This window comes from Rattus norvegicus, chromosome 13, assembly GCF_036323735.1.
Source record: "Rattus norvegicus strain BN/NHsdMcwi chromosome 13, GRCr8, whole genome shotgun sequence".
Taxonomy (NCBI): domain Eukaryota; kingdom Metazoa; phylum Chordata; class Mammalia; order Rodentia; family Muridae; genus Rattus; species Rattus norvegicus.
The window spans coordinates 46,751,925-46,763,490 of NC_086031.1; the positions used below are offsets into that span (position 1 = coordinate 46,751,925).

At 49.5% G+C, this 11,566-nt stretch overlaps 1 long non-coding RNA gene and 1 pseudogene across 1 annotated transcript; one reads left to right on the top strand and one right to left on the bottom strand.

The window, feature by feature from the left end:
- The first annotated feature begins 8 nt into the window (after nt 1-8).
- Nucleotides 9-635, top strand: Tmem126a-ps2 (transmembrane protein 126A, pseudogene 2; annotated as a pseudogene).
- Nucleotides 636-5,141: 4,506 nt separating this feature from the next.
- Nucleotides 5,142-9,900, bottom strand: LOC120096186 (uncharacterized). Its single transcript, XR_005492313.1, has 2 exons — nt 9,261-9,900; nt 5,142-8,722 (listed from the first exon to the last, which is right to left on the bottom strand). It is a non-coding gene; the product is annotated as an uncharacterized LOC120096186 (long non-coding RNA).
- Between the last annotated feature and the right edge of the window lie 1,666 nt (nt 9,901-11,566).

Genomic DNA, 11,566 nt, shown 5'->3' on the forward strand with positions numbered 1-11,566 from the left:
GGTCCAAGATGTAAAGTCATAAACCAAGTACTAACAAAGATGATTTAATATTTAATATCATATCCAGAAAAATTAAGCAACTTCCAGAATCAGACAGGAATCTGCTTGAATATGGATCAGTATATATTGGACTTAATGCTGCTTTTGGGGGCCTAATAGCAAACAGTCTATTTCGGCGAATTTTGAACGTGACACAGCTCGAGTAGCTTCTAGCTTGCCAGTGGCTGTGATCCCATTTTTGACTGCAAACCTGTCCTACCATAGTTTTGTAAATTTACCTTTGAGTACAGGTAATTTGAACTGTGAAACCTGTACGACAACATGGGGTGCACTAGTTGGTTTTGTTCTGGGTACATCCTTTTGGCTGTACCCGTGAATGGGGGCCTTGCTACCAGGTATGAATCAAGCCCTCTACCACAGAGGGGAAACATCTTCAATTACTGGATTACTATTTCTAAGCCTGTCTTTAGAAAAATGTTATTTCCTCCTTTACTTCAGACTGCCTTTGCAGCATATCTTGGGTCTAGACAATATAAACTCCTCATAAAGGCTCTTCAGTTACCTGAACCTGACTTAGAAATTCATTGATTTGAAGCAAATGTGTACAAAAATAAAATGTTGAAAATAAAAAAAAAGTGGTCTTCTGATATTTACATGCATGCTGTGACATGTATATACCTGGACCTGTTCTCTCTCTCTCTCTCTCTCTCTCTCTCTCTCTGTCTCTCTCTCTCTCTCTGTCTCTCTCTCTCCCTCCTCTGTCTCTGTCTCTCTCTCTCTCTGTCTCTCTGTCTCTCTCTCTCCCTCCTCTGTCTCTGTCTCTGTCTCTGTCTCTCTCCCTCCTCTGTCTCTGTCTCTGTCTCTCTCTCTCTCCCTCCTCTGTCTCTGTCTCTGTCTCTCTCTCTCTCCCTCCTCTGTCTCTGTCTCTCTCTCTCTCCCTCCTCTGTCTCTGTCTCTGTCTCTGTCACACACACACACACACACACACACACACACACACACACACACAGAGGTGGGGTGTGGGGAGTCAGTCCCAAGCTGGAGAGATGACTCAGCAGTTAAGAGCACTGACTGTTCTTCCTGAGGACCCAGGTTCAATCCCCAGCACCCACGTGACAGCTCACAACTGTCTGTGACTCCTGTTCCAAGGTACCTGACATCTTCTTTTTTTTTTTTTTTGGGTTCTTTTTTTCGGAGCTGGGGACCGAATCCAGGGCCTTGCGCTTCCTAGGTAAGCGCTCTACCACTGAGCTACATCCCCAGCCCCTGACATCTTCACACAGATATGCATGCAGTCAAACCACCAATGTACATAAAATAAAAAGAAATTATTTTTAAAAAGCAAGAAATTCAGTCCCAAGAGCGAAGTGTACATTTAAGGACAACCTAATAGTGAGTCACTATCCAAAACATAAAAGTACAGACAGACAGACATCCCAGAGGCTACTTTTAGACCTCTGACTTGGAGTTAGAATGCTAATACCACCTGTTGACCTGTCTTTGTCCTCCCCACTAGGAAGCCTGCCTGATGCTATAAACAGAAGCTCCTCTCCAGAACCTTGGCCTCTGGGGCTCTGGGGCACCTGCACACAGGACCAGGTGACCTAAATGTCCAGACCAAGGTCAGTGGGCCTCTGGGTTTCCATGCTAAGGGAGCCGGTCAGAGCCCAAAAAGGCCAGCGACTAGAGAGTTAGACGGCAGCAACCTGGACCTTGATGGATCTGCCCGTGGTTCCCTGGGGAAAGCACATTTCTTCTTTCTTTGCCCCGTGGTTCTCAGTGAACGGATGTGTTAGTCTAGGCTAGTATTTTGCAAACAACAGGTAATGACCAATCAGTGAATGAGTTGTTCTCTTTACGGAAGTTGTGGCTGGCCTTTTCTTTTTCCCCTAATGAAAAAAATAATAATAACAGAAAAGTCCAAATGCATTATACACAGCAAGGCTTCTCGAACCTTCTCTACACAGGATATCCTGGACTGCTGTACCTACTGTAAATGTATTCCTCACAGATGGTCTTGGGCCATGAAGCTTGAAAGCTGCTGGCTGAGGGGAACCCCACGGTTGCCCTGGCTGGAGCTCTCGGCTGTGATCCACATTGATGTGGTGAGAGGCACACTCTGGGAAGGTCTGGCTCTCTGCTTCCCTCCTGGCCTGCTCTGTGTCAGGAACTCAAACTAGCAGATAGATGTCTGGAGAGACTTTTTACCTCGAACAAAATCAACACAGCACACTCAGGCTCTGCCTGTGTTGCCTGTGCGGAGTGAAGAGCCGGTGAACGCGCCCATGTCCCTGTAGAGGCACTAGATGGCGCTACAGCTCCAGGTAATGCCGGGCTCTTACCCGGGTGGGTACAGAGAGAGTAGATGGCTGATGATAGAAGGCGGGCCTCTTCTGCCTGTCCCCAAGGCACAAAACTGGGACTTAACAATAGACTGACTTAATAGGAAAACCCTCACTGAGCCCTCCGCGTGAGTGCTACCCGCCCTACCCACTCTGCCCCAAGTGATGGGCTGCATAGAGTTGAAGAACCACGCAAAAGGGCTACGGAAGGGGACTGCTCTACGGGCCGCTGGGACGTGCAAATCTATTCCAGAAGTTAAGGCTCCCTGGTGCTTGCAGATACCAGTGTCAACGATAGGGGGTGGCAGAGTGCTGATGCTGGAATCGCTGGGAGCGTCTCAAAGGCACAGGCAGTAAGAAGCCTCCAAGGCTTGTCTGTCCTTGAAGATAGATTCCAGCTCTCAAAGCTGAGGCCCAAAAGGACTAGCTGGAGCTGGCTCAAACGGGCTCACGAGAGCAGATAGCTATATTTCGAAAACGTGTTGCTAAATATAGCCTTCGTTAAAAATTTACAACCAAATACATTAAAAATACAGCAAGCGCTAAAACTCCTAATTTTCTAATGATTACACTACAATCTATTGACACTGGGGATTTTTACATTTACTGTCTCCAGTTGCTTGGGACTGCTCTAATGGTTACCACATGCAGTGGTGGGACTCTGCCAGCTAGAAATTGGTGGTGGAGGGAGACTAGACACCACGGAAACAAGCAAGTGCTAGACATCAGGGCTGCAACGGCTGCTGCGGAGAGCCCAGCCCGCTAAGCATTTGCCAGCACACCACTGGGGCCTTCCTCCTCAACTCAATTCTTCCCTCCTGGCATCCTCCCAACCAGTCACCCCCATCCTGTTAGATTAGGAGAGTCTTCTTTAGAAGCACGGGGGTTGGAGGCATGGATGAGAACGCTTCATGGCTTTCTTTGGCCAGGCAAGCACAGGGAGAGCTTAGGGACTGGGTTCAAAGGATAAAGCTCCTCTTTGCCCTCCCAGGACTCCGGCATCTGTGGCACAGTTGGAGATGAGGAAAACATGAAGACTGTCTAGCAAAAGGCTGGAGGACTGCACAGGAGAGAGGCCTGTGCTCAGCTGGCAGAACCAGGACTTAGAAATAGACTTGACTTAATGGAAAACCCCTCACCACTCAAGCCTTCCAACACGGAACTAGACAACTGGTGGATGCTCCCTCCTTCCCAAGTGACTGGCCACATAAAGGAGAGGTAAAGACTGTGAAGACTAAGGGGGACCTGTTACAGATCCTAGACCCTGAGTTCCCTTGGATGTACTGAACTGGAATCTGAACTTTCTTTTAAGACTTTATTTATTTTGTGTACGTGAGTACAACTGTTGCTGTCTTCAGACCCACCAGCATAGGGCATCGGGTCTTGTTACAGAGGGTTGTGAGCCACCATGTGGTTGCTGGGAATTGAACTCAGGACCTCTGGAAGAACAGTCAGTGCTCTTAACCGCTGAGCCATCTCTCCCTGGAATCTGAATTTTTAACCTGATCCCTCAGTGGCATGTTAACAGTACTAACTGCATACACATTAGACTGCATCGGATGCCGTTGCGATGGGTACTCCATAGGCTATTATTTTTGCTGTGTGGTATAGACACGATCTATATTCAGAGAGCTGGTTATTATTCCCACAGTAAAAAGAATGACATGGGGAGTATGCTGCCAGAGACCTTGCCAGAATGCATCGGGAATGGCGGTAAGGGTGGGCATCGGGAATGGCGGTGAGGGTGGGCATCGGGAATGGCGGTGAGGGTGGGCATTGGGAATGGCAGTGAGGGTGGGCATTGGGAGTGTGGGGCTGCTGGCTCATCAGAAGGAAAGAAGAGGCAAAGCTGTCCTCACCTGTCTTTTTCCTTTTCCCTCTTAAACTTTTTTTTAAGATTTATTTATTTAAGGTATGATGATGCACACTTTTAATCCCAGCCCTCGGGAGGCAGAAGCAGCAGGATCTCCGTGAGTTTGAGTCCAGCCCAGGCTACATAATAAGCTTCAGGCCAGTCACTAGCAGCACCGTAATGAGCAACTACTCAAAATAAGTAAGTAAATAAAATATTCGTTTCTTTAATTTTCATTTTATGTGTATGTGTGAGTGCCTGCACATATGTGTGTGCACGGCATGTATGCCTGCTGTCTTTGGAAACCAAAAGTGAGTATCAGATCGATCCCCTGCAGCTGGAGTTACAGGTGCCTGTGAGCTGTATGATTTTGAGTGTTAGGCACTGAACCCACCAGGTCCTCTGAATGAGCAGAACGGCTCTGCTGAGTCAGCCTCCAGCACATCCTTTTCTTTTTTTTTTTTAATTTGGTCTGTGGTCCTTGCCATCTGCCCTGCTGCTTCCCTGCTCTGTCTGCCATGCTAACTGGCCCAGGAGCTTCTGAGGATTCTCTGTCTCTGCCTCAAATCTCATCGTAACAGCACTGGGATCAGAGGCGCACTGCCCTGCACCCAGCTTAGCGTGGGTTTTGGAGATTCGAACTTTGGATCTCATGTTTCTACAGCAGGCACTTGATTCACAGACCTACCTCCCCAGCACCCCCAAAGCATTTATTAATCCAACCAACTTGATGATTGAAATTAACCATGATCACTGGCATATTTTAATTAAAAAAAAACAAAACCTAAAACACTGTGTGTGGAATGTTGTCATCTGTGTGAAAAGACAAGCCTTTTGTTTTTAACATTTATTTATTTATTTATTTGACCCAGGCAGCTCAGTCAGTCAGCAGGGTCTTGAGAGAGTGAGTAAGGATTAAAGAATTAGATGACATTATAACCTCCAGCTGGGGCTGAAGCTAGAGAGGCTTTATTATTTTTTTCTGGTCTGCTTTTATACCATTCTAGGTACATGCAAAAAACATAGGGTCAGTTCTAGGTCAAAGACAAAGTAGTCAAGGAACAAACAAGGCAATAAGGAAAGTCCTGTGGTCACTGTGTCTCGGGGTTTATCAGGATGACCAAGATACAAGGAATACAATACATTCCTTGGCTGTATTCATCTTGAGCCTGCTTCCTTGTCCTAGCCCAATTTCAAGTTCTTGACAAATTTCTAGAAGCGGCCCCCAAAGCTCTCCACACTTATTTATTTGTATATATGGGTCCTTAGTCTGCATGTACATCTGCACACCGGAAGATACCATCAGATGGTGGTGAGACACCTTGTGGGTGCTGGGAATTGAACTCAGGACCTCTGGAAGAGCAGTCAGTGCTCTTAACCACTGGGCCAGCTCTCCAGCCCAAGCCTTTGAGTCTTACAGATCTCTGGAGTGAGAAGACAGTTACCAGTGGGAGCTGAAAAGAGAACTGTGGGCTAAGGGTCTTTTGTAAGGCTAGTTTGTTAAACCAGGCTGGGTTAACTTGAAATTCAATTATTTTGCATGTATACGCATGTGTTGTGTGTGCGCGTGCATGTTTACATGTCTAAGGGCACACATATGTGTGGGTGCATGTGTGCATTGTGCACATGTATATGGAGGGCCAGTGTTGATGTTGGAGGCCTTCTGTGGTCGCCTGTACCTTGATTATTGAGGCAGTGTTTCTCACTGAACCTGGAGCTCGCTGACAGGGATCCCTGACAGCTAGACAGAGATCCCCTGAATACTCAGAGTGCAGAATACCATCATGTCTGCCTATGCTTTGGCATAGGTTCTAGGAATGCGAACCCTGATTTCCACATTTGCACGACAAGCACCCTATTGACTGAGCCAACTCCATAGCCCAACTTTATTTTTTTTTTCCAGAATGGAGTATCTGGGGGGGTGCATGCTGTTGCTTTCACTGTTCTTGTCCTAACAATCAAAGAGTTTTCTTACCTTCAAGGCGTGTTCCAGCCTCTGCCTCTTTCCCTTCAGCCCAAGGAATTGACCTCCCCTACACTGGGCTAGCCATGCATCATGCAGGCACTGGGCTAGCCATGTAACATGCAGGATCCAGAGTTTATTGTCACTGTGTTTTTGCCTCTGTTGCTTTTCTCCACCTACCCCTAGCATTGCCTCATTGTTCTGTGAGTCACATAAATGCCACCAGCCTCTCGCCCCAACCCCTAGGACACCCACACCTAGTGACTACGCCACATGGTGCAGTCTGTAATTTTACCCTGACTGAGCTGCCTAGCAGAACACTGCAGGGCGTGTGTCTTCAGCTGCTCTGGGGGCCCTAGCAGGTGGGGGGCTAGGCTCCACTCATATCCACAGTCTTGCCTTCGTGCTTAAAGCAAGGTGGGCACCCCAGAGCCATGTCTCCTCTTCTCTGTTGATGGCTGCCATCAATGTGGGGAAGGGGTAGCATTGTCTTTATTAGACAGCCCCCCTTGTGCTGCACTTGTTCTGGGTGACTCACTTTTTCTGTCACATGAACAGGGGTCCTCTCCTCCTGTGGAAATGACTAACCAGCAGGAAAGGCGTCAGGCAGCTGACCTTGTATCTTGTGCTTGGAGTTGGGGCTGCAGGAGTCCTCTGGAAACCCCTGTAAGGCTGTAAGCAGGCCTTTTTTCTCCAGTCAGCGCTGGCCTTGCTGGGGAACAGCATGAACGACTGGAGCTTGTGTTTGCTTTTGTGAATTTATAAGTGTGGAGGAGCTTTCTCTCTGTACTTATGAAGTGCCTGTTTCGTATTGAACACTGGTGGGTAGTTGCGTTCAAAAACACAAACACAGCGTAGATTCTGCTCTCAAGGAGTTTATGGTCTTTGGGGGAAGCAGTCACGTGGGCAAATCAATACAATGTTGTTAGCACAGTGACAAGGAGCCGGCCAGGTGTTAAGAGAAAGAAGGAGAGATTTATGCTGGCCATGGGACCCTGAGGCATGAAGATTGGCTAACCACCCCCACCGCTACCAACTCCTTACTCACCTCCTCAGCAGAGGTTAGGGGAGAGGAGACTGGCTTGGTTAAAGGAGCAGGTGGAAAGCGGTTAGAGTCTGGAGGAACAGGTGTGCAGGTTCAGACAGTGCTGGGAGTGGAAGTGGCTTGAGAGCTGGTGCTGGAAGGATTGAATGGGGAGTTTATAGTTGGCTAAATCTTGCTATGTGGGAGGTCAGCTGAAAGGCCCTCCTTCCACTACAGAAGCATTTTCCTCTCCAGCCTGGGCTGGGCATGGTCCTCAAAGGCCAGGTCAGGTTTGGCCACCACTGACACCTCCAGGAAAAGGCCCACAGGGTAGCAAGACTCCACTGCAGGCCCAGGTTTCACTGCTCTGCAGAAAGACTCATGTCTCATGGCTTTGCTCACCACTCCTCACCTCCTCCCTCAGAACCAATGAGGAGCTATGTCAAACGGTGTTAGTAGACAGCACCAGTGAGAGATGCTGGCTGGCCAGAAGGGAAGGGATTGACGCAGATATGTGTGAACCTTTGTTTATTGTTGGAAGTCTGAGATATGTGCAGTCCCTTGTTTGTTTGATTGATTTGTGAGACAGGGTCCTACTGTACGACTTCAGTTTTGCTGGAGCTGGCTAGGGTGCTTGGATTACAAATGTCTACCACCACAGTTGGCTGGTACTTGCATTTCTTGCCTTGGGGGCTAGGTGCTGGGAATGTGGTTGAATCGCCCTAAGGGGGCTTTGGTAGGGGGCAGAGGCAGCCATCCTTGGTTTCCACTCTGAGAACCATCTAGAAGCTTGTGACAATGAGAATAGGAACCCTGTGCTCTACCCACCTCCTGAGGACTCAGCTTCCAGATGGAATTCTCTCCGTCCTCTGGTTGGTGAACATCTGGTAGCATCAGGGCGGGGCTTCTGAAGAGCACGCTTCTAAGGCTGGTGGATTATCAGAGAGCATGGTGGCAGCTGCCAGCCAAGCCTCCCCACAAATGGAAACACTCAGCTGCCGCAGTGAAGGGCAGGCTTCCAGAACATTCTAGGAGGCTAAGAGCCCCGTCTCTGCTTGCACACACTGCTCTCCTGCCCACTGCCCCCCTCCTCACATAAAAATGCTTCTTGCGCAAAGAGCGCCCGCCTGAAGCTCCAGGAATCCTATAAGCCACTGCATTTGTTGCATGTCATAAATATTTATGCCCTGCTGATGCGTGTTGAGTGTGTGCCTGAGCACTGGGCAGGACTGCTGAGGGACGGAGGAGGCCAGCTCTGAGGCAGGGAGAAGCAGGGTTTCAGCACCCTGTGTGCTATCAGGACTCCAGGATGGGATCAGCTAGCTTCAGTTCTAGCTGCTCCAGCAACTAGGCGGCCAGCTCCTGGAACCCGTGGAGCAGGAGTTCTGGGCAGGTGGAAAGAGGAAGTCTGCAATTGCTTGAGCTCACTCCAAAACCCTGTGATTCTGGGTGCTAGAAATGGTAGCGTGGTTTCCAGTCATCTGACACAGAGGCAGGGGATTCCACCCTGTGTGCCCAGCTCCTCGAAAGCGTGTCCATAGCTGCATAGACAAAGCAGGGAAAGTCAAGAGTCAGCTGCCACCGTGGGAGCCGGTAGCAACCTTTCCCCCCATCCCACATAGGAGAGATTCTCCTATTCGCAGATCCACAGCCATGGACAAGTGAGCTAGGATTCAAACTCGAGTTCCTGGCTCCCAGATTTGTACTCTTCCCTGCCAAGCTGCCTGGTCCCGTGAATTCCACACCCCACAGATATTGACCAGGCTTCAAGGCCTGTTTCTCAGCCAGAATTTTCCGAGCGCTTTGAAGATGGTGTCCGGATACTGCAACCTGTGTGTGCAGGAAGGAGCTTCACAAGATCTGACACCCCGGCTGGGAACCAGAGCTCATTTGGAGGGGTCTGAGTCAATGGGTTGAGCCCTAGACCGAAGGCCATATATCATGGTAGCTCTCAGGGACTGTTTTTCTAACGATCTCACCTACACTTGGCGCTTTCCATTCTACCCCTCACTCCACATCTCCCTCCTGACAAGGTCTTGCTCTACAGCCTAAGCTAGCCTCAAACACATGATCACATACCTTGCTGAACAATTTTGAGATGAAGAATTGGTCTTTACCCAGAGGCCAGGTACACTGTGCTGCAGCCAGGTAGAATCCTCAAGGGCTGGCTTGCTCACTGCCCCCGGAGTCGCTGCTGGCTGCAGATACCTGCGGATAGCCCACATTCATCCTTCCATACCTGCCAGCTGTCTTAAATGAGGTCAGCAGAGGGCTGGAGAGGTTGCTCAGGGCTTCAGAGCACGGGCCGCTAGGTCCAGCCTAGAAGGGTCATCAGAGCACAAAATGTGCTGGGAGTCTGGGGACCCGGGATGTGGCAGGAAGCACGGGTCCCCTCATTTGCCTCAGGCGGGCTCTGCCTGCTGGCACATCCAGAGATCCGAGTGCATATGTTTGCCTAAGAGGATGCTTGGTGGGCCAGCTGGCACCACTGGGTATGTTGAGATACCCATACAAACGCCACAGGCATGCAAATGAAGTGTGCACGCTGTTGTTCTAACCAAGCAGAAAGAAGAGGCACGCAGGCGCCATAGCGACAGCCGGATGACAGAGAAGACAGTGGTCAGGGATCCTTGCTTCATTTACCGATGTTGCTCAAATTCCCAGAACAGCATCTGAGTCCAGAGTAAGTGTTCGGCAAACACCTATGAGACATATGAGCGTGGTCTGAGACCCGTGCGGGGAAACCCATGGCACACTCAACTATGGAGACTTGGGAGAGAATTCTGGGGAGTCTTTAGAAAGACAGAGGCAAATCTGTGGGCAACTCTGTTAACTTGGCTAAGACCAAGGCATGGTTAGATTATAGTTAAAGGTAATTTCTAAGTAGAGGAAATTTCCAGGAGAGATTAGCACTGTGGTGGTGGATGGTGTACAGCAGATGGCCGTAGACGTGGGGGAATTTCATTCCAAACAGGAGGCCCTTCATACAGTAAAGATGTAGAGGAAGGCTGGATTCAGTGCCTGCTGGCTTGCTGACCTGGGACATAGCCTCCAAAACCCACGTGGGAAGCTACCTGTCCATGTACCTTGTCCATTGGGACCAAGGTCTTTATTAGGCTCTGAGCACAGCATAGGTTCAATACGCAGTCATGAGGGAGCACGTCCCTGTTGGAAGGACTGAGTGTGACCCTGTCCTTCACTGTGTCATACTCCATGTTGGGTGCCAGCGTCAGGCATGGAGACCCTCCCGGCTTCCGGAAACCCTGCTATTTGTAAACTGCCAATCCTGCCTGATGGACAGCAGGTCAGCATTCACCATCCCACTTCCTGGTTCCCAGGCTTCCACACGGGAGTCTACAGCACTGGCTCTCGGCTCTCAGGCTGTCAGCCCACAGCAGTCTTTCTCCTAGGTTTCCAGCTTGCCTGGGGCAGATGGGAGGATATCTCAGTTTCCACAACGGCACAGACTAATTTCCAGACCTAATCATCTACCCAACCATGTGTCACCTCTCCCCGAGGTAGACACTTGAGCCCCGTCTCGCCTTTTACACCTGGTGTCTCTGCTTCTTGAACACTCATTAGAACCCTCAACTTTAAACCCAACCGGTGGTATAATTAGCACACAAAAATATAGCCGTTCTCTGGCGTCGGCGTGCAGGAACTGTTAGGGAAGTTGCACAGTGGGGAGCTGTTTGTAATATGGATGCATGGGACATATTTATTCATCACCTTGTACTAAAACGTATTTAAGGCAACCTGGATTAAAACAAGAGAAACAGACCGAGGGGGAAACAAGGGCAAGAATTGCACATGGAGGCCTGCGTGCTAAACACATGAGGCAGAACACCCTGTGTGCTAAAGGCGAGCCACACACTTAGCTTTCCAGGCTCCTTGGTATCCATCTCAGAAAGGGACACAAGGCCAGCAACAGTGCTACAGGGAGCTTTAACCCTCGGGGCTCGGCTGCACTGATATCTGCATCTGACACCTGATGGTGCTTTGCCTGTGGTTTGCGAGTAGCACATGCTGCAGGAAGTGTGAGGTTGGAATTAACACTCTTCCTGTGACTGCATGCATTTGGGGTCTAACCTTGAGTCTTTCTTGGGGAAGTCTGATGGCAATGCCCAGGCCATACTTTGAACTATTTTAGGAACTGACATCCAAGGGGAGAATACTCTCTCTTCTCTCTCTCTCTCTCTCTCTCTCTCTCTCTCTCTCTCTCTCTCTCTCTCTGTGTGTGTGTGTGTGTGTATGTGTGTGTGTGTGTGTGCGCGCGCGCGCTCACCTGTGCAATACCATGTGAGATCCAGAGACTGACACTGAGACACCTTCCTCAGGAAGCCGGCTTGCCAGTGGTCTGCAGAGATCCCTTATCTCCATTTCCA